Below are 21,084 nucleotides of genomic sequence, written 5' to 3'. Positions count from 1 at the left end.
GCTTGTCCCCATTACCATCCCTGGATACAACAACCTTAAGGAATCATTGTTATTAATACATGTTCAAAAATGTATATATTATTTCAGGCCTGCACAAACAGGCACCTCCCACCTCCACCAAACTAACAGGAGCCATCTGCCACTAGTTTTCAACTCATCACCTGCACCCTATTTAAACCCGGCTGTTATCCACAGTCCTTGTTCATTCATCTTGTCAAAAAATGTAGAGGAGGCTTGACCCAAATACAGAGACAATTTAGTGGTAAGTGATAAACTGCAAAACAACAAGCCACGAAGAGTGACAAAACACCAGAGAACAGATACTTAACATGACAAGGAAGCTAGTTAACTGAAGACAACAAGCAACTGGTTGAGGCTGGCTGGTTCAATGAGTGAACAAGGACTGTGCCAAGAGCTGGGTTTAAATAGGCTGCAGGTTATGAGTTGGAAATGAGTGGCAGGTGACTCTTGTTAGCTGGGTGAAGACTGAGAGGTGCTTATCTGTGCAGGCCTGGCATGCTTTTAATTAGTAGTTACAGCAGGTGAGAAATTAAAACAGTAATATTTCTTTCATGTACACAAGCATATACAGAAACACACACATGTACACACACATACACAGAGACAGACACACGTACACAGAAACATGTATACACACCCAGAAATAACTCATAACTGGGGTTTCAGAAATTATTGATTTAATAAAGCTTACTTTTCATAATATATTCGTTTTCAAATATATTGTCCTCACCAGATTATCTATCTTACATAATTCAAGGAAAATGTTCCAATCAGAACTAAAAAAAATCTAAAATTCTACCTGATAGAAACAAGCTTGAATTTAAACTTCAGCAAATGAAAGACTTTTTAAAACTGATCCAAGTCTGAGCATAACGTGCTTGGTTAGTGGAAGGCCCCTAAGGCAGAAACACTTGGCTAATTGCTACATTCCTAATGTACAATGTGGTCTGGTATGCACTTTGTAGGATGTGGAAGATTCCAGATTAATTCTGATTGTTTCTTTTCTTTAAATCAGAATAACGTTACTTGCTCAGGAATTTGAAAGGATTGTTGCCCATGTGTCCACTATGTCTGCCTTTCTAAGTGATGAAACAGAGTTTTGGAGACTATACCGAAAAGGCTCAGCAGAAATGATGCAGAAGATTGTGCAGCCACCATTGACTATGGTCTGGTGCGCTGCTGGTGGATAGGCTGGATATTAAATCCAGTGGAAACATTCCAACCAAGCTCAATGTTTCTTGATGTTGGTGAGCTTTTTGAGCAGTTTTGCAGCTGCTACCATCCAAGTAAGGTGACAGAGTGGAGATACATCTCTACCAAAGGAGGTGAAAGGTGTTCCTTCCCTCTGCTAGCCTGCAGGTCACCCTTGGGCAAGGTGTAGCACCTGCTTAGCCCCCAATCAGGGTCACTTGAAGCCATGGAAGCAGGTGCTGGATGGTCGTATGAGCAGCTGGTGCATATCAGAAGTCCAGGTTATGTGACCACTGATGCCAAACAGACAATCTCTGAAGAGTTTTGATAATGCTTGGGGTCACACATCTTGTAAAGACATTGACCGGAAGAATGCAATGGCAAATCACTTCTGTAGAAAAATTTTCAAAAACAGTCATTGTCATGGAAAGACAATGATAACCGACGTCATACGACACAGCACATAATGACCAAACTATCTAAGCCAATGCAGGGGATTCTGCCATATTCTTGAATTGTTTTGCTGACGGTGATAACGAGAGAGAGAAATCAGGACCTGAGCCACTAAATATTAAGCCTCAAACATTTTCTAATATCAATGTGGCTACTTGGCTACATATCTGATCAATCTTGAACACTCTTGTTATTAAACATTGACAATGATTGTGAAAAACTTGGTGATAGGCAAATGAATGTGGCGGAAAGACTTTTTTTTGTTGGAGATGACATGACCAATATTCCTCATTAATCTGCCTAACCTAGGATTCTGGCCAGACCTCACTTTGCGTTGGGATGGAATGCTTCATTATATAAGGGATTTTTGATGAAGCTGTGTACCTGAAAGCAACAGTGACCAGCTCGTCTTCTGACAAAGGGAAGGTCATTGCTTTAACAGTTGAATATAGCTAGAGCCAGAAACATGTGATGTACTGGGGCTGAGATGACTAGCATCCAACAACAGTAACCATTTGTGCTAGATTTAACTCTAACCACTAGGGAATTTACCATGTGATTTTTTATCGATTTCAATTTTAAATGTTTTATATCCTAACTACATAGCATTCATGATCACAATCACTCCACTTTTGCTCCCATTGCTATTACCCCACGAGCCCACTATTACGAAGGCAATGTGTCCAGCATTCATGGGGGTAAATGGGAGAGCCGTATGTGTAGATAGATGGGCCCAGTGAAGCAGAGTCACGAACCGTAAGCTCAGAAAGACTTCGATTTTCTAGAGCTATCACTATTGGTTAAGAATGCAACAAATGAACTATGAGCAATGCCTATTTCATGATCTGGTTAAGTATTTTATTGCTGTTTGTATGATGTTGCTATGCCCAAATTGACTGTAATATTTGCCTACACTACAACAATGGTAATACTCAGGGAAGTGATTCGTTAACTAAAGCATTTTGGGATGTGCTGATGTTGAAAAAGACATTACTTTGTACAACTTTGATTGCAAAATTAAACAACTGAATATTGATATGAATTTTCAGATTTTTTCTATTCTTACCGACTTGCACGCCATTACTTTACCCCGACACTAGTTATGTGAAAATGGAAAAATGCATAATGTTTAATATGGAATTGAGAAATTTGGTGAAATACCTACAACGTTTGGTAATGTAAATGCTTCCTCATCAATAAAGTTAAGTTTGGTTCCTTGTAAACTTGCAGTGTGATGACCATGCCTTATTTGAAAAAGGCAGGTATAAACAAATTTTAAAGGCTTCTCTGTATTATGATAATTTTCCAAAATAGATAATCATTAACAAAATTGTTTACTTGATTCTAAGAAAATTTAAAATTTAAAATATATTTTATCAGTCGTTAAACTAACATTTAATTTACCAAACTAACTAAATTTATCCTAATTTTTTAATAACTCTCGCCTTCCAATTACTGCAGGATAGTGTCAACCTGAGAATTGACCTGTGATAACATTGACATTCTTCAGCTCTGAGAGGCGTGGTTTTATTTTGAGTAAGTACTCACTGAGCAGACCGTTATTGATTTGTTACAATCTCGTGGGTGGCTGTTTATTTTAGATTCCTTGAATAATAAATCAAAAGATTATCTCTTAAAATGCATAGAATTCTATGTGCATTTTCTTAAGCGTACGATAATGAATTCTCTTTTACAATTTTGGCAGTGACAGAATAAAGGTGATCACTTTACCTATTTCCCTTTTATAAGTTGGTAGCATTGATTATGTACGAGTCACCAAGGTAAAATTGTATGCGTCTTTGGCTTGCTGCAGAAAAAATTATGTTTCTCTGTGTTTCAATGACTGAACAAAAGGGTTCTTGTGTTTATAGCACACAGAAATACAGATTATGTTGGTTATCTTGAGTCATTTATTGTCCATTTGACCTTCGGAGAAGATAAATGTGAATTTGGAACAAAGTTTCCTTTGTGATTTGCTGTTGTATCAAAATTCCCAGTTCAGCTGTTAACAGGAGACACATGAGACATAACTTGCTTAATAATGATTACATGAAACATTTTTGAGTCAGTTCAAGTAGGGGATTTCTTTAATCAAATGAGTAGATGCTTAACTATTTGTGACTAAAGTAGTTATGTACTTTGGCCAGGTGACTAACAAATCAGAAAGCTATGCCTCAAAACTTATGGAGTACTTGGCATTTTAATGTGAGCCATGCCACAATTACACCGTTTCAGTTTGTATTTTGATAAATAAATCACTTATTTCATAATTTTGAGTCAATAAATAAAGGTAAATCTCATTCAAATTGTTATTGCTAATGCAAATTACCAGCTTGCAGTTAGTTAAAATATAGAACATGAGAGCACAGTACAGGCCTTTCAGCCCATGATTTTGTGCTGCCCTTTTAACCTACTCTAAGATCAATCATCTAACTTTTTCTTCCCACATAGTCCTCCATTTTTACATCATCCATGTGCCTATCTAAGAGTCTCCTAAGTGTCCTTAAAGTATCTGCCTCTACCACCATCCCTAGCAGTAAAGAATTTGATTAAAATAACCTATAGATAGAAAGAGTGAATGTTGAGCCTGCCAATATTCCATGTGTTCTTGGATCAAGTGGCTTTAACCAGCTAATCCCCAGCCAAACCTTCAGCTTTTGTGAAGTTATTGTAAACTGGAAGGATGAATGGGACCTAATAAGATCATATGCATTGATAACATCTTTTATCCCATTCCAAGGACCTCAGTGCAGGAGTTCCTCCAGGTCGCATTTCGGACCAACCATCTTCAGCTGTGTCATCAATTGCTTTCATTTTGTTGGAAGATCAGAAATGGGGATAGTCCCTTTTGACAGAAGAATGCCCAGTTTCATGCCATAAGTCATGGCATTAGACCATAAGACATAGGAGCAGAATTAGACCATTTGACCCATCGAGTCTGCTTTGCTATTACCACTCAAACTCATTCTCTTGCGTTTTCTCCATAACCTTTCATACCCTGAGTAGCCAAGAACCTGTCAGCAGCTGCCTCACATACACCCAACGATCTGTCCTCCACAGCCACCTGTGGCAATGAATTTCAGATTCACAACCCTTTGGCTAAAGAAATTCCTCCTCTTCTGTTTTAAATGGATGTCCTTCTATTCTGAGGTTGTTCACTCTGGTCCCAGACTCCCCCATGATAGGAAACATCCTCTCTAAATCCACTCTATCTCGGCCTTTCAACATTCGATAGGTTTCAATGACATCTTCCCTCACACTTCTAAATCCAGTGAATACAGGCCCAGAGCCATGAAATGCTCCTCATATGATAAGCCTTGCATTCCCAGAATCAATTTTCGTGAACCTCCTTTGAACCCTCTCCAATGTCATCTTAGATAAGGGGACCAAAACTGCTTACAATACTCCAAGTGAGGCCTCACCAGTACCTTTTAAACCCTCAGTACTATATTCTCGTTGTTATATTCTAGTCCTCTCAGAATAAATGCTAACATTGCATTTGCCTTCCTCACTACTGACTCAACCTGCAAGTTAACATTTAGGGAATCCTGCATGAGGACTCCCAAGTCCCTTTGTAATTTCATTTAGAAAATAGTCTTTGCTTTTATTCTTTCTACTAAAGAACATGACCATACATTTCCTGACACTGTATTCCATCTGCCAGCTTTTCGCCCATTCTCCTAATCTGTCTAAGTCCTTCTGCAACCTCCTTGCTTCCTCAGCACGACATGCTCCTCTACCCATCTTTGGATCATCCGCAAACTTGGCCACAAAACCATCAATTCCATACATACAATGTAAAAAGAATATGTCCCAACACAGACACTTGTGGAACACCACTAGTCACTGGCAGTCAATCAGAAAAGGCTTTCTTTATTTCCGCTCTTTGCCTCCGGCCAATCAGCCAAAGCTCTAACAATGCTAGTATCTTTCCTGTAATGCCATAGGCTTTTATCTTGTGCGGCATCTTGTCAAAGGGCCGCTGAAAATGCAAATACAAAACATCCAGCGATTCTCTTTGTCTATCCTGCCTGTGGTTTCCTCAAAGAATTCCAACAGATTTGTCAGGCAAGATTTTCTGTTAAAGAAACCATTCTGACTTTGGCCTATTTTATTATGTGCCTCCTAGTACCCTGAAACCTCGTCTTTTACAATTGACTCCAACATCTTCCCAACCACTGAGGGCAGGCTAAATGGCCTATAATTTCCTTTCTTCTGCCTCCTTTTCTTAAAGAATGGAGTGATACTTGCAATTTTCCAGTACTCTGGAACCATGTCTGAATCTATTGATTCTTGAAAGATCATTACTAATGTCTCCAAAATCTCTTCAGCTACCTCTTTCACAACCCTGGGGTGTATACCATTTGGTCCAGGTGACTTGTCTATCTTCCGACGTTTTAACATCCCAAGCACATACTCCCTATTCATAGCAACTGCACTCACTCCTGCCCTCTGACACGCTCAAACATCCAGCATATTGCTAGTGTCGTCCACAGAGCAGACTGATGCAAAATATTTATTCAGTTCATCCACCATTTCCTTGTACTCCATTACTATCACTCCAGTGTCATCTTCCAGTAGTCTGATATCTACTCTTGCCTCTCTTTTAATCTTTACTTATCTAAAAAAACTGTTGGTATCCACTTTGAAATTATTGGCTAGCTTACCTTCATATTTCATCTTCCCTCCCTATGGCTTTTTTACGTCTTCTGTTGTTTTTTAAATCTTCCCAATCCTCCAACTTCCTGCTGTTTTTTTGCTCTATTATAAGCTCTCTCTTTTGCTTTTCTGTTGGCTTTGACTTTTCATGTCAGCCCTGTTGTGACAGCCTTCCTTTAGAATACTACTACTTCTTTGGGATGCACCTTTCAAATTTCTCCCAGAAACTCCAGCCATCGCTGTTCTGCTGTCATCCCTGCTTGTGTCCCCTTCCAATTAACTTTGGCCAGATCCTGTCATGTGCCCCTGTAATTCCTTTTACTCCACTGTAATACTGATACATTTGATTTTAGCTTCTCCCTGTCAAACTTCAGGGTATCATCATATGATCACTGCCTCCTAAGAATTCCTTTACCTTAAGCTCCCTACTTAAATCTGGCTCATTATGCTTCAACCAATCCAGAATAGCTGATCCCCTAGTGGGCTCAATCACAAGCTGCTCTAAAAAAGCATTTGCATTCTACAAATTCTCTCTCTTGGGATCCAAAATCAACACCAACCTGATTTTCCCAATCTAGCTGCATATTGAAATCCCCCATGACTATCGAAACATTGCCCTTTTTGACAAGCATTTTCTACCTCTCATTGTAATTTGTAGCCCACGTCCTGCATGCTGTTTGGAGGCCTGTACATAACTCCCTTCAGGGTCCTTTTAGCCTTGCAATTCCTTAACTCTAACCACAACGATTTTGCATCTTCTGATTCTGTGTCACCTCTTTCTAGGGATTTGATCTATTTTTTTTAACCAACAGAGCTACACCATTCATCTTTGCCTACCTACCTGCCATTTGGATACAATGTGTACCCTTGGATGTTAAACTCCCAATTATAATTTTCTTTCAGCTTTAACTCAATGATTTGGAAGACGTAAATAATATTCAAACATTCATACAGGTAGCATGCAGCCGCTAAGACAAAAGTGACATTGCTATAACCTCACCATCAGCATCCTGGAAATTGGGGAGGGGCTGCAGGGGCAAATGCATGGGTTAGGGTCCTCCTTAGCTGGCCCCTCCTAATGGCAAAACACAGTGGTCATGAACTTCACCACACAACTTCCAGAGGAATACAGGAAATTTATCTCCATTTTAAGTTTGCTTTGCTGCGGCATGCAAGCTGTGCTGCTCGCAAGTCGATCCCCAGTGAAGACCTGTCTCAAGCAAGGCTGCTTTGTTGTCCAGGATCAGGTTTATTGTCACTGACATCCTGTCAGTTGTGAAATCTGGTGGATTATGGCAGCAGTAAAGTGCAGGCGTAACAGTTTGCTCCAGGTTGCAAAGATAAATAAATAAATATTGCAAAAAAAGAATAATGAAGTAATGGGCACGTGGCCAAGTGGTTAAGGCATTGGACTAGCGACCTGAAGGTCATGAGTTCGAGCCCCAGCCGAGGCAACATATGCCTTGAGCAAGGCACTTAATCACACATCGCTCTGCGACGACACTGGTGCCAAGCTGTATGGGTCCTAATGCCCTTCCCTTGGACAACATTGGTGTCGTGGAGAGGGGAGACTTGCAGCATGGGCAACTGCTGGTCTTCCATACAACCTCACCCAGGCCTGCGCCCTGGAGAGCGAAGACTTTCCAGGCGCAGATCCATGGTCTCGCAAGACTAACGGATGCCTTTAAGGTTCCTGAGCTCATGGCCTGTTCAGAAGTGGAAAGAAACCATTCCTGAACTGTTCAATTTGCTGTACCTCCTCCTTCATGGCAGTACTGAGAAAAGATATTTACAATATATCTATCATTCTCACACTTCTACACCTCATCACCATTAAACCTCCCACTGAACATGGCAGGGCTGCAGAACTTTAATCTGATCTGTTGGTGCTGGGATTTTCCAGCCCTGCATATCGCATGCTATTGTTTATTGTTTAGCACTCAAATCATTGTACACTGCAGCTTCACCGGATTGGCACCTCAATCCTAAACACACAACTGCAGTTCCTGCCATGCCCTTCTTCTCTCTTAATTAAACCAGGACCGATTTACTGTTGTGACGGTATGGAATCTTGCTTGATTGCATGATTTCCTTAATAAACCATTTAGGATATCCCAAAATACTTCAGAGCCAAAAGTATTTTCAGAAGCAAGTTTTCACATCACAGTATGCCCCAAGTAGCAATGTAGTAATGACCAGATAATCTGTTAAATAATGCTGAGAGACAGATACAAATTTCCCAGGAAAATGAGGATAAGACCCCAACTTCTTTGAAGTAATATATGACATAGATGTTTTGCACCCACCTGAGCAAAGACCTTAACGTCTCAAAAAAAGACATTTTGGCCATGACATACCGGAAAATTAACTGGGAGCTTTGTTCTCAGGTTCACCAAGCTTCAAGCTCACAGAAAAGAATTCAACTGATTTGAAATGTCTGTCAGGATCTTTTGCGTTGCTTCTTGCAAATACAGAGATAGATACATAAATAAAACACATATTCTCTGGTACAAGAATGTTTCAAAATCAATGTACAAAAAGGACGGGTTGCACTTGAATCCCCTGGCGGGGAGGTTTGCTAAGGCTAACCTTAGAGAGTTTAAACTAGAATTGTTGTGGGGTGGGAACTGAACTGAAGAGATTGGGGAAGAGGCGGTTGGCTCACAAATAGAGAAAGCTTGGAGACAGTGTGTGAGGGAGGATAGGCAGGTGATAGAGAAGGGACGTGCTCAGACTAACGGTTTCAGGTGTGTCTACTTTAACACAAGGAGTATTGTGAACAAAGCGGATGAGCTTAGAGCATGGATCAGTACTTGGAGATATGATGTGGTGGCCATTACAGAGACTTGGATGTCTCAAGGACAGGAATGGTTACTTCAATTGCCGGGTTTTAGATGTTTCAGAAAGGACGGGGGGGAGGCAAAAGAGGTGGGGGCGTGGCACTGTTGATCAGAGATAGTGTCACAGCTGCAGAAAAGGTGGACGTCATGGAGGGATTGTCTCTGTGGGTGGAGGTTAGGGACAGAAAGGGGTCAATAACTCTAATAGGTGTTTTTTATAGGCCGCCCAATAGGAACAGGGATATCAAAGAGCAGATAGGGAAACAGATCCTGGAAAGGTGTAATAATAACAGAGTTGTCATGGTGGGAGATTTTAATTTCCCAAATATCAATTGGCATCTCCCTAGAGCAAGGGGTTTAGATGGGGTGGAGTTTGTTAGGTGTGTTCAGGAAGGTTTCTTGACACAATATGTAGATAAGCCTACAAGAGGAGGGACTGTACTTGATCTGGTAATGGGAAATGAACCTAGTCAGGTGTCAGATCTCTCAGTAGGAGAGCATTTTGGACATAGTGATCATAATTCTATCTCCTTTACAATAGCATTGGAGAGAGGTAGGAACAGACAAGTTAGAAAAGCGTTTAATTGGAGTAAGGGGAATTATGAGGCTATCAGGCAAGAACTTGGAAGCTTAAATTGGGAACAGGTGTTCTCAGGGAAAGGTACGGAAGAAATGTGGCAAATGTTCAGGGGATATTTGAGTGGAGTTCTGCATAAGTATGTTCCAATGAGACAGGGAAGTTATGGTAGAGTACAGGAACCATGGTGTACAAAGGCTGTAGTAAATCTAGTCAAGAAGAAAAGGGAGGCTTACGAAAGGTTCAGAGAGCTAGGTAATGTTAGAGATCTAGAAGATTATAAGGCTAACAAGAAGGAGCTTAAGAAGGAAATTAGGAGAGCCAGAAGGGGCCATGAGAAGGCCTTGGTGACAGGATTAAGGAAAACCCCAAGGCATTCTACAAGTATGTGAAGAGCAAGAGGATAAGATGTGAGAGAATAGGACCTATCAAGTGTGACAGTGGGAAAGTATGTATGGAACCGGAGGAAATAGCAGAGGTACTTGATGAATACTTTACTTCAGTATTCACTATGGAAAAAGATCTTGGTAATTTTAGTGATGACTTGCAGCGGACTGAAAAGCTTGAGCATGTAGATATTAAGAAAGAGGATGTGCTGGAGCTTTTGGAAAGCATCAAGTTGGATAAGTCACTGGGACAGGTCAAGATGTACCCCAGGCTACTGTGGGAGGCGAGGGAGGAGATTGCTGAGCCTCTGGCGATGATCCTTGCATTATCAATGGGGACGGGACAGGTTCCGGAGGATTGGAGGATTGTAGATGTTGTTCCCTTATTCAAGAAAGGGAGTAGAGATAGCCCAGGAAATTATAGACCAGTGAGTCTTACTTCAGTGGTTGGTAAGTTGATGGAGAAGATCCTGAGAGGCAGGATTAATGAACATTTGGAGAGGTATAATATGACTAGGAATAGTCAGCATGGCTTTGTCAAGGGCAGGTTGTGCCTTACGAGCCTGATTGAATTATTTGAGGATGTGACTAAGCACATTGATGAAGGAAGAGCAGTAGATGTAGTGTATATGGATTTCAGCAAGGCATTTCATAAGGTACCCCATGCAAGGCTTATTGAGAAAGTAAGGAGATACAGGATCCAAGGGGATATTGCTTTGTGGATCCAGAACTGGCTTGCCCACAGAAGGCAAAGAGTGGTGTAGACGGGCCATATTCTGCATGGAGGTCAGTGACCAGTGGAGTGCCTCAGGGATCTGTTCTGGGACCCTTACTCTTTATGATTTTTATAAATCACCTGGATGAGGAAGTGGAGGGATGGGTTAGTAAGTTTGCTGATGACACAAAGGTTGGAGGTGTTGTGGATAGTGTGGAGGGCTGTCAGAGGTTACAGCGGGACTTTGATAGGATACAAAACTAGGCTGAGAAGTGGCAGATGGAGTTCAACCAGGTAAGTGTGAACTGGTTCATTTTAGTTGGTCAAATATGATGGCAGAATACAGTATTAATGGTAAGACTCTTGGCAGTGTGGAGGATCAGAGGGATCTTGGGGTCCGAGTCCATATGACGCTCAAAGCAGCTGCGTAGGTTGACTCTGTGGTTAAGAAGGAATATGGTGTATTGGCTTTCATCAATCGTGGAATTGAATTTAAGAGCCAAGAGGTAATGTTGTAGCTATATATAAATAGGAGGAGGAGAAGAAGATGGCAGCGCAACGCAGCTTGCACGGCCACTCCGGTGAATGATACCTGTAATCTGTCAAGTAGGGTGCCGTGCACAATCCTGATTTGATGGAGACAGATGTGAGAGAATGAAGGAACATCTGGAGAAACTTCTGAAATGCCTGCTTCGCTGCTGCTGTTACTGTGTGATCTAGAATCTCCGGAGGGGAAGGCCCCGAGTCCTCAGCTTTGCTTGTGCTCAGCGGCCAGGATGGGATCAAAGCACTTGGCAGAGATGGTGCTCAGTGTCGAAGGGCTGGTCGGAGGCTCAAAGTTTTCGGACGGACTCAGAGTCAACTGTGGTCGGGTGCTACCAATGCATTGACAGTTGTCAGTGCCTGGAGGTTTATGGCAGAGAGAGTTTCTCCCTTCTCCCTTCCCGCCTGCTATCAGGGACTACTGGGAGTCGATCGTAACTTTGAGACTTTTTTTTACTGTTCCCATGGTCTGCTCTTTATCAAATTATAGTATTGCTTTGCACTGCTGTAACTATATGTTATAATTATGTGGTCTTGTCAGTGTTAGTCTTTGGTTTGTCTTGTATTTTTTGTGATATCACTTTGGAGGAACATTGTATCATTTCTTAATGCATGCATTTCTAAATGACAATAAATGAGGACTGAGTGTCCTCATAATCTAATCTAATATAGGACCCTGGTCAGACCCCACTTGGAGTACTGTGCTCAGTTCTGGTCGCCTCACCACAGGAAGGATGTGGAAACCATAGTATGGGTGCAGAGGAGACTTACAAGGATGTTGCCTGGTTTGGGGAGCATGCCTTGTGAAAACAGATTGAGTGAACTCAGCCTTTTCTCCTTGGAGCAACGGAGGATGAGAGGTGACCTGATAGAGGTGTATAAGATGATGAGAGGTATTGATCGTGTGGATAGTCAGAGACTTTTTCCCAGGGCTGTAATGGCTGCCACAAGAGGGCACAGGTTTAAGGTGCTTGTGAGTAGGTACAGAGGAGATGTCAGGGGTAAGTTTTTTACGCAGAGAGTGGTGAGTGCGTGAAATGGGCTGCCGGCAGCAGTGGTGGAGTCGGAAACAATAGGGTTTTTTAAGAGACTTTTGGATAGGTACATGAAGCTTAGAAAAATAGAAGACTATGGGTAACCCTAGTAATTTCTAAGGTAGGGTCATGTTCAGCACAACTTTGTGGGCCGAAGGGCCTGTATTTTGCTGTAGGTTTTCTATGTTTCTATCATATAACGGACATTTTATAAATAATGCACAGTTGATACCTTAAATTTATGAGGAGAGTGACAGGATAAATGACAAAAACATAACTTTCCAATTAAGAGTTTAGAACTAACATTTACTATCCCAGAATAAGAAAGGAATTGCAAAAGATTTTGAATAAGATTATAGCTAAGTTTAGCACTGTCGAGCATAAATGGGAGTTAAATCTACTCAATGTACTTAAAGGTCAAAGTCTTTAAAAGGAAGCTTAGCAGCTGAGTACTCAATATTCGGGCCCTTTCATTTTGAAATGTATGTTAATGATTTACACTCAAATGTCTTTGGCAGTTGTTCTTCAACTCCAGTTCTGTGGGTCATGAGATGGTGCTGAGGCCAATTTGGGACTTGCAGACAGAGAGATAGGAAATATGCTTGACAAGACAAGTTGGTGGGTTATTTAAGATCTGATGTGTTTCCTCTGCCTCTCACCCTGGGCTTCTCTGTGCTCCTATAACATGGTCTTGAGGCTTTCATTGTTCTCCTGAATACACCTCTACTTTGAGTGGTGATGGGTCAGAGATTCCCCTGAGTCAGTGTGAGTGACACGGTGTACTCATTATGGCCAACTGGGTGTAACAGTGGCTTCAAAGCTGGGGATGTCAACATTGGAGAAGAGACTGACATTCATCAACCTACTCCGAGTGCATTGGAGGATTTTGCAGAGACAAGATTTGCGGTATTAGCATGAATACCACCTGCTCCCCAAGTCTTGTTTTTCCTTTGGCAATGACGTCTTATCAGTTGTATTGAGTCATGATAATGAAAGCTATTAATGACTGAAGAAATCAAAGTGATTTACCGAGAGGAAGATAAATTTAAAGTACAGAATAGAAAATCTGATCAGTTAATTTAGAAGTGATAATTGAAGTTTAGTCCAGAGCAGAGAGAAGCAATATATGTGAGAAGATGCACCAGATAATGGAATATATAATAATAACAGAAGTATATTGAGTGTGTGGAAGAACAAAGAGACCTTGATGTGCATGTCTATATATTGTTATTGGTCACAAGAAAGGTAAATAAGGTGGTTAAAAAAGCATATGCAATTCTTGATTTCTTTTACCAAGGCTCACTATATAAGAGTAGAGAGCTTATGCCAGAACTGAATGCAGGCCATCCCTCAGTAATGAACTGGTTCATTTTTTACAGTTATTGATTTTGTCCATAAATCAGAAAATGCAGAAAAATCACTCAATATGGTAGCCATGCTTCTGAATTTATTAATAATATGAGAGCTTGTTTGTATTTGAGGACGCCCGTAAGTCAGGCATTCATAACCCAGGGACAGCCTGTGAGATCAGTTTATGAGCATTGTGGTTCAAAGTTCAAAGTTCAAAATAACTTTATTATCAATGTACATGTATGTCACCATTTACAACCCTGAGACTGATTTTCTTACAGGCATACTCAGTAAATCCAACAATCATAATAGAAATAATGAAAGACTGTACCCACCAGGTCAGACAAGCAACCAATGATTTGGCCAAAGACTGCAGAGTCATTAGCAAACTTAAATATGGTTGTAGACAATGGGAGACAATGTTATTGCCATGTTAGACAATGAGAGTAATCAAACTGGAGAGAATTCAGAGGAGATTTTTGATGATGTTGCCAGGACGAGAACATTTCAAAGAAAGGCTCTGTTATTTTCCTCTGAGCAGAGGAGCCTGTGGGGCGATTTAGTGAAGGAATATAACGTTTTGAAGATTCAATCTACTTCCCAAAATATATGGGTCAAAAGATAGAGATCATAATTTAAACTAATTAGTAGAAGGAAAATAAGGGTGAAGAAGAAAAATTTACAGATTGAAAGGGAGTTGGAAACAGAAACCTTCACTCTAGTTAGCTGCTTGGACATGTACTTGAAGAGTTATGAACTGAGAGCTACAGTTGTAGGGCTGAGATGTGGAGCTGAACTTGGAAGCATCAATTTGAACAGCACGGGAATGGATCATAAACTTTCCATGACTCTATAAAAGGAAGTTGCTTTACTTCATAGGTTATGAAGTTTTGGAATTGTCTGAAGCTAGTGGGCTAAAGGTCACAATGAATAAGTATATTCAAGACGGATATTGATGGAGCACTAGATAAAGAGGGCCAGCAGAAAACAATGGACTTGTGGTTGAAAGCCAGCCATGATCTTATTGAATGGTGGAATGCTATGGAGGGGCTGAATGGCTTACTCCTGTACCTTTCAAGTTCAAGTTCGAGTTTATTGTCACCTGACTGTACATATATGCAACCAAATGAAATAACTTTCTTCCATCCCACCATGCACCCACAATGCATTTATCACACACGGCGCATAAAACTAATTATCACCACAAATAAGATAATAAAGCATAGTTCAAAATATGTGTGAAGTACACAGCACAGGTGCACAGAACCAGTATGGCCAACAGTGAACAGCTTGTTGTCCTAGTGATGGGACCTCAGTGGTGGCAGAATATTCGTTAGTCTCACATAAGTTAGTCTTATCTTCCATAAGTTACAAGTATGATTTAATATTTAACTATACTGGCATTACATACTATTTGCTGTCTCAATAGCGTCACAGCATTGCTCATGGACCTTCAGTGACTCATGGACTGGGTCCTTCTCTCAGTGTCTTTTTTTCCCATTATTTTTCTTGCTTTGGGTGTGGCAACATACTGTTCATTTTGAGACTGGCTGCCATCTGTGTAGAAACACACCTGAAGCTAAACAAAAAGTTCAGTAAATATGCTGTGTATCTATTGTAGAATGTAGTGGGGAAAAATTAAGAAAAGTATAACTTGAGTGTCCTGGTTTGCCAGCTACAATCATATAATGAAATTGTGCAAGTTTGCTTTGTGCTGGGTTGTGTGGGAGAGATTTAGAGTTTGGAATGTATGACACACCACATGGTGCTGAACCTATTGGTTGCATTTCTTTCCACCTTATAGCTACATTTGTGAAATGCAAACGGATAACATAATAAAGAGCTTGTTGGAACTGTGCTGTTCAACAAAAAGGTATAGTCAGTGGAAAAGGGATGGAAGGAGTCCTTCAATATTTCTGGCTGATTCCATCATTGGTGTTTGCTTAATCCTGCAGTTTTAGTTGGATGATTTAGTGCTGATAAGGTTTTGTATTTTGCTCCTCCCTCACACTCAAGTTGAAACAGGTTAGTATATTCAGGAGTGTACATACTGGAAACAGTGAATTAGAACAACTCGGCTGTCTATTTGCCAAGGATTACTGTGGAACTGCTCTAAAAATAGTTTATATTTCCCCTGCCCGAATACTTCATTTGAAGCTTTTTTAACTTAAGGACACAATTTACATAAACAGGTAAGGATATTTATTCTTCACATTTCTATACACTTTGGTTTCCAGAGACTGTTTGCTTTCACAGATCGGGCACACCTTCAGGGAGTCGCTGTATTATGTCTCTGCCAGTTCACTTTAGTACTTCAAACTGAAGCTGATAAAGTATCATTAGGCATTTTAATGGAAAAACAGTTTAGAAGATCAATAGTTTGTGGCAGTTCTAGTCCTTAATTTCCATGTTAAAACAGTAGCAAAATGTTTCTGAATTTATAATAAATCTGATTTGTAGCAAAGAAGTTTACACTGACAAGATTTAAGAGTAAGTGTGGGGATCTTGTGTTAATTGAGGAAAATCTTAATGGTCTGCTTTTGTGCTTTGAAAATGGGACAAACTAAAGTAGAATTATTGTTTAAGGAGTGATACTCAATGCCAGGACAATGACTGCATTTAAGATTGGCCTGTTTTCAGTATTTTTGAGCTAATCAGTTGAATTTCAATCGAGCAGTTTCCATTCTTGGGAATTTGACATTCATGCCATTGGATTTGTACTGGAGATGTTCACATTTATTTAAATATTACTTTTAATCAGAAGCACACTTGATTCATAAAACCCTGGTACTAATTAACCTGACTACATTTACTGTAGGTAACCTTAATCACAAAAAGTAACTGTCCTCCTGGCTGCGTTACTCAATGGCTTTCACTGTCCACAATCTACAAATTGCCACAAGCCTTCATCTTCAGAGAAAAGCCAAAGAACATAAATTCTTAATTTAATCAATACCTGACTTATAAGACCATAAGACATAGGAGCAGAATTAGACCATTTGACCCATCAAATCTGCTCTACCATTCCGTTATGGCTGATTTATTGTCCCTCTGAACCCCATTCTCTTACCTCTCCCTGTAACCTTTGACACTCTTACGAATCAAGAACCTATCAACTGCACTTTAAATATACCCAATGACTTGGCCTCCACAACAATCTGAGACAATGAATTCCACAGATTCACCTCCCTCTATCTGGAGAAATTCCTCCTCATGTCTGTTGTGAAGGGATGTCCTCCTATTCTGAGTGGTGCCACCTGGTCTTAGACTCTCCAGCTACAGGGAACACATCTTCTCCACATCCACCCTATCGAGGTCTTTAAATATTCAATAGGTTTCAATGAAACCACCCCCTCCTCATTCTTTTAAACTCCAGTGAGTACAGGCCCAGAATTATCAAACACTCCTCATATGTAAACCCTTTCATTCCTTCAGTCATTCTCGTGAACCTCCTCTGGACCCTCTCCAATGCCAGCACGTCTCTTTTTAGATTAGGTGCCCAAAACTGCTCACAATACTCCAGGTGCGGTCTGACCATCTCAATGAACTAGAGATTGTAATAAATTTTAAAAAATAAATTATGTTACTTTTTTCTCCAGAAAAATGATTTCAGTCCAATTGTCTTTCGATACAGAAACAGCACAGCATAGCATAGGACTGCAATTTGAAATATCAAATGGAAATATTTGGGTTCTTCATTATTTCTGCTGATATTTTGTGCCTCTTATAGTGGCAAAAATTACACAATTCTAATAACAAGTCCTGATGAAAGGTCTTGGCCCAAAACGTTGCCTGTTCATTCATCCATTGATGCTGCCTGGCCTGCTGAGCTCCTCCAGCACTTTGTGTGTGTTGCTCTAGATTTCCAGCATCTGCAGTACCTCTTGGGTCTAATAATGTGTTTTAATGGACAGACTCTCAAAAAAACTGGACTAAATTACTCTATCAAGAAAAGTATCTGTGTGATATTTCCCATTGACTTTGTCCTGTCACTGACTAAACAATGATTCAAAGTGATTGAGTAAATACTGTTAGAATTGTACTTCGGAACACTTTGGAATGTTCATAGGGTAATCACAGATGAATAGTTTGAACTGCTGACACTGAACTGTTTGAAAGGTAATGTTCTATCATTGTATCCTGTTACTAACAGTAATTGTTTTTTAAAAAAGTGAGGGTGGTACAGTTTAGCAGCTGCAAAGTGTCAGACAGGACTGGTAAGGTTTGGTTGTTGGTGTCTCACACTTACAGCGATAATGAATGTTGTTAAGTCTGTTGATTAGTGTTTTTTAGCAAGACAATAAACAAACTAAACACACGGCATCTAGCAAACATTTGCAATTTTTATGGCTAATTATTGATAAATTCTTACCATGGAAGTACGTGTGTTGGCTATGTGTCTGTCACCTACTGTTTACTGTTTCGCACAAGTTCAAGTAGGCAGTTTCTCGTATGGGCTCAGCAAGGAATAGTCTGCAAAAGGAGCAGACCTCCTTGCAAGCTTTTGTCTTGCTGATGAGCAGGTTGCTACTGCAGTAGGGCAGTGTCATCACAACTCACTCACTTCCTGCCACCAAGGTTCTCGCTGTGACCGATCCTTTCGCTGTTAATAAGGCAGCACATAAAAGGTGATAACTCACCAGGAATAACATTTGTGTCAGCCAAATGTCAGAAGCCTCATTAAAGTTTATAAGTGTTTAAACTTCAACATGGGCATGTGCTTTCTTTTGGCGGGCAGTGGTGTGCTTAGTATGGGCTGTGCTGGGAGATTAAGTGAAGTGGGACAATAGTTAGCAGTGAAATCACAAATTAGCTCTCTATATTCTTCAGGGGATTTTGTAACTTTGTGAGCCCTGCTGTGATATAAGTGAGTTCTGATATGACATCTGAGGAACATTGATCTTTGTGGATTGGTATCTTCTCCTACTGGAGAGGGAGGGGCCGGGTTGGGGAAGGAGCCCACTCGATTATTGTGGCAGCACTACTGATGCATTGGAATGCAGTAGAACAGAATGGAAAGCATTGACTATGACCGTAAAGTGTGAAAAGGCATTGAATGGTTTATTCTTGTAAATACGAGGGGTAATTGATAAATTCATGTCCTAAGGTAGAAGGAGTCAATTTTAGAAAACCTAGCGCATTTATTTTTCAACATAGTCCCCTCCTACATTTTAACGCAAACAACAGGAATTCTGCAGATGCTGGAAGTTCAAGCAACACACATCAAAGTTGCTGGTGAACACAGCAGGCCAGGCAGCATCTGTAGGAAGAGGTACAGCACCGCTTTGCTGTACATCTACGCTCTGTCCGCCAGAGAAAGCAGGATCTCCCAGTGGCCACACATTTTAATTCCACATCCCATTCCCATTCTGACATGTCTATCCACGGCCTGCTCTACTGTAAAGATGAAGCCACACTCAGGTTGGAGGAACAACACCTTATATTCCGTCTGGGTAGCCTCCAACCTGATGGCATGAACATCGACTTCTCTAACTTCCGCTAAGGCCCCACCTCCCCCTCGTACCCCATCTGTTACTTATTTTTATGCACACGTTCTTTCTCTCACTCTCCTTTTTCTCCCTCTGTCCCTCTGAATATACCTCTTGCCCATCCTCTGGATCCCACCCCCCCCCTGTCTTTCTTCCCGGACCTCCTGTCCCACGATCTTCTCGTATCCCCTTTTGCCTATCACCTGTCCAGCTCTTGGCTCTATCCCTCCCCCTCTTGTCTTCTCCTATCATTTTGGATCTCCCCCTCCCCCTCCAACTTTCAAATCCCTTACTCACTCTTCCTTCAGTTAGTCCTGACGAAGGGTCTCGGCCTGAAACGTCGACTGCACCTCTTCCTAGAGATGCTGCCTGGCCTGCTGCGTTCACCAGCAACTTTGATGTGTGTTGCCCCTCCTACATTTACACACTTAGTCCAGCGGTCGTGGAGCATACGAATCTTGGACTTCCAGAAAGTGTCCACAGCAGGGGTGATCGATAAGTTCGTGGCCTAAGGTAGAAGGAAGTGAGTTATACAGCTCCTGTTACATACACATGCAATTCAACTCTTTGAGTGATTATGCAGGAAGTTTGAGGTTAATAACTCATCAGTTAGTAACTCATCGGGAAGATTGATAGGTTCATGGCCTAAGGTAGAAGGAGATGAGTTATTTGTGTGTATTGTAAATATCGTAATATTTTATTATGAGATAAGTTTATTTTGTTAAAAATCAATCATTAAGTTTAAATGTGACAAGTTCACAAAAACCCACATTTATCCACTAATCTCATCTTAATAAAATTACGCAAAACGTTGTGACGGAGTTAAGGAAAATGATATGAAGATATAGTAAGCACAAGGAAATCTGCAGATGCTGCAAATTCAAGCAACACACACACAAAATGCTGGTGGAACGCAGCAGGCCAGGCAGCATCTATAGGAAGAGGTACCGTCGATGTTTTGGGCCGAGACCAAAAAAGGGTAAATAAATAGATAGATAGATAAGAGATGGGGTACGAAAGGGAGGAGGGGCATTAACGGAAGTTAGAGAAGTCAATGTTCATGCCATCAGGTTGGAGGCTACCCAGACGGAATATAAGGTGTTGTTCCTCCAACCTGAGTGTGGCTTCATCTTGGCAGTAGAGGAGGCCATGGATAGACATATCAGAATGGGAATGGGATGTAGAATTAAAATGTGTGGCCACTGGGAGATCCTGCTTTCTCTGGCGGACAGAGCGTAGGTGTTCAGCGAAATGGTCTCCCAGCCTGCGTCGGGTCTCGCCAATATATAGAAGGCCGTACCGGGAGCACCGGACGCAGTATATCACCCCAGCCGACTCACAGGTGAAGTGTTGCCTCACTTGGAAGGACTGTTTGGGGCCCTGAATGGTGGTAAGGGAGGAAGTGTAAGGGCATGTGTAGCACTTGTTCCGCTTACAAGGATAAGTGCCAGGAGGGAGATCAGTGGGAAGGGATGGGGGGGACGAATGGACAAGGGAGTCACGTAGGGAGCGATCCCTGTGGAAAGCAGAACGAGGGGAGGAGGGAAAGATACAGTACTGTGTAAAAGTCTTAGGTGCCCTAGCTATATATGTGCCTAAGGCTTTTGCACAGTACTATATTTACTACATTTGTCAACGTGAAGCGGAGAGCGAGTTTGTAAATCCGGCAGGAGCATAAGATGTTGGGAATGGTGAGGGTGGAGTGCAGAGGGAAGGGTGTGGGACAGGGTGCAGGGGAGAGCCGGTGGCACGGGTGCAGACACACACACCCAGCCCTGAGACACCAGGCAAGGTCATTTGTTTCCAAACATCTGGTTTATTAATTA

The 21,084-nt window shown here is 41.2% G+C and overlaps 1 protein-coding gene across 3 annotated transcripts in view; it reads left to right on the top strand.

Moving 5' to 3' along the window:
- The first annotated feature begins 3,117 nt into the window (after positions 1-3,117).
- Positions 3,118-21,084, top strand: part of inavab (innate immunity activator b) — an 82,258-nt gene continuing 64,291 nt past the window's right edge. For 2 of the 3 annotated variants that reach the window (XM_072277767.1, XM_072277764.1), the window contains exon 1: positions 15,522-15,961. The gene's annotated coding sequence lies outside the window, so the exon portion shown is untranslated. Of the gene's footprint in view, positions 3,202-15,521; positions 15,962-21,084 lie in introns of those variants that run through there. The other variant, XM_072277765.1, reaches the window with a different exon arrangement.

Source organism: Mobula birostris, chromosome 14 (assembly GCF_030028105.1).
Source record: "Mobula birostris isolate sMobBir1 chromosome 14, sMobBir1.hap1, whole genome shotgun sequence".
In the NCBI taxonomy this organism is placed as follows: Eukaryota; Metazoa; Chordata; class Chondrichthyes; order Myliobatiformes; family Myliobatidae; genus Mobula; species Mobula birostris.
Note: the sequence above shows the minus strand (reverse complement) of the source record. Positions and strands in the feature narration are given on the sequence as shown.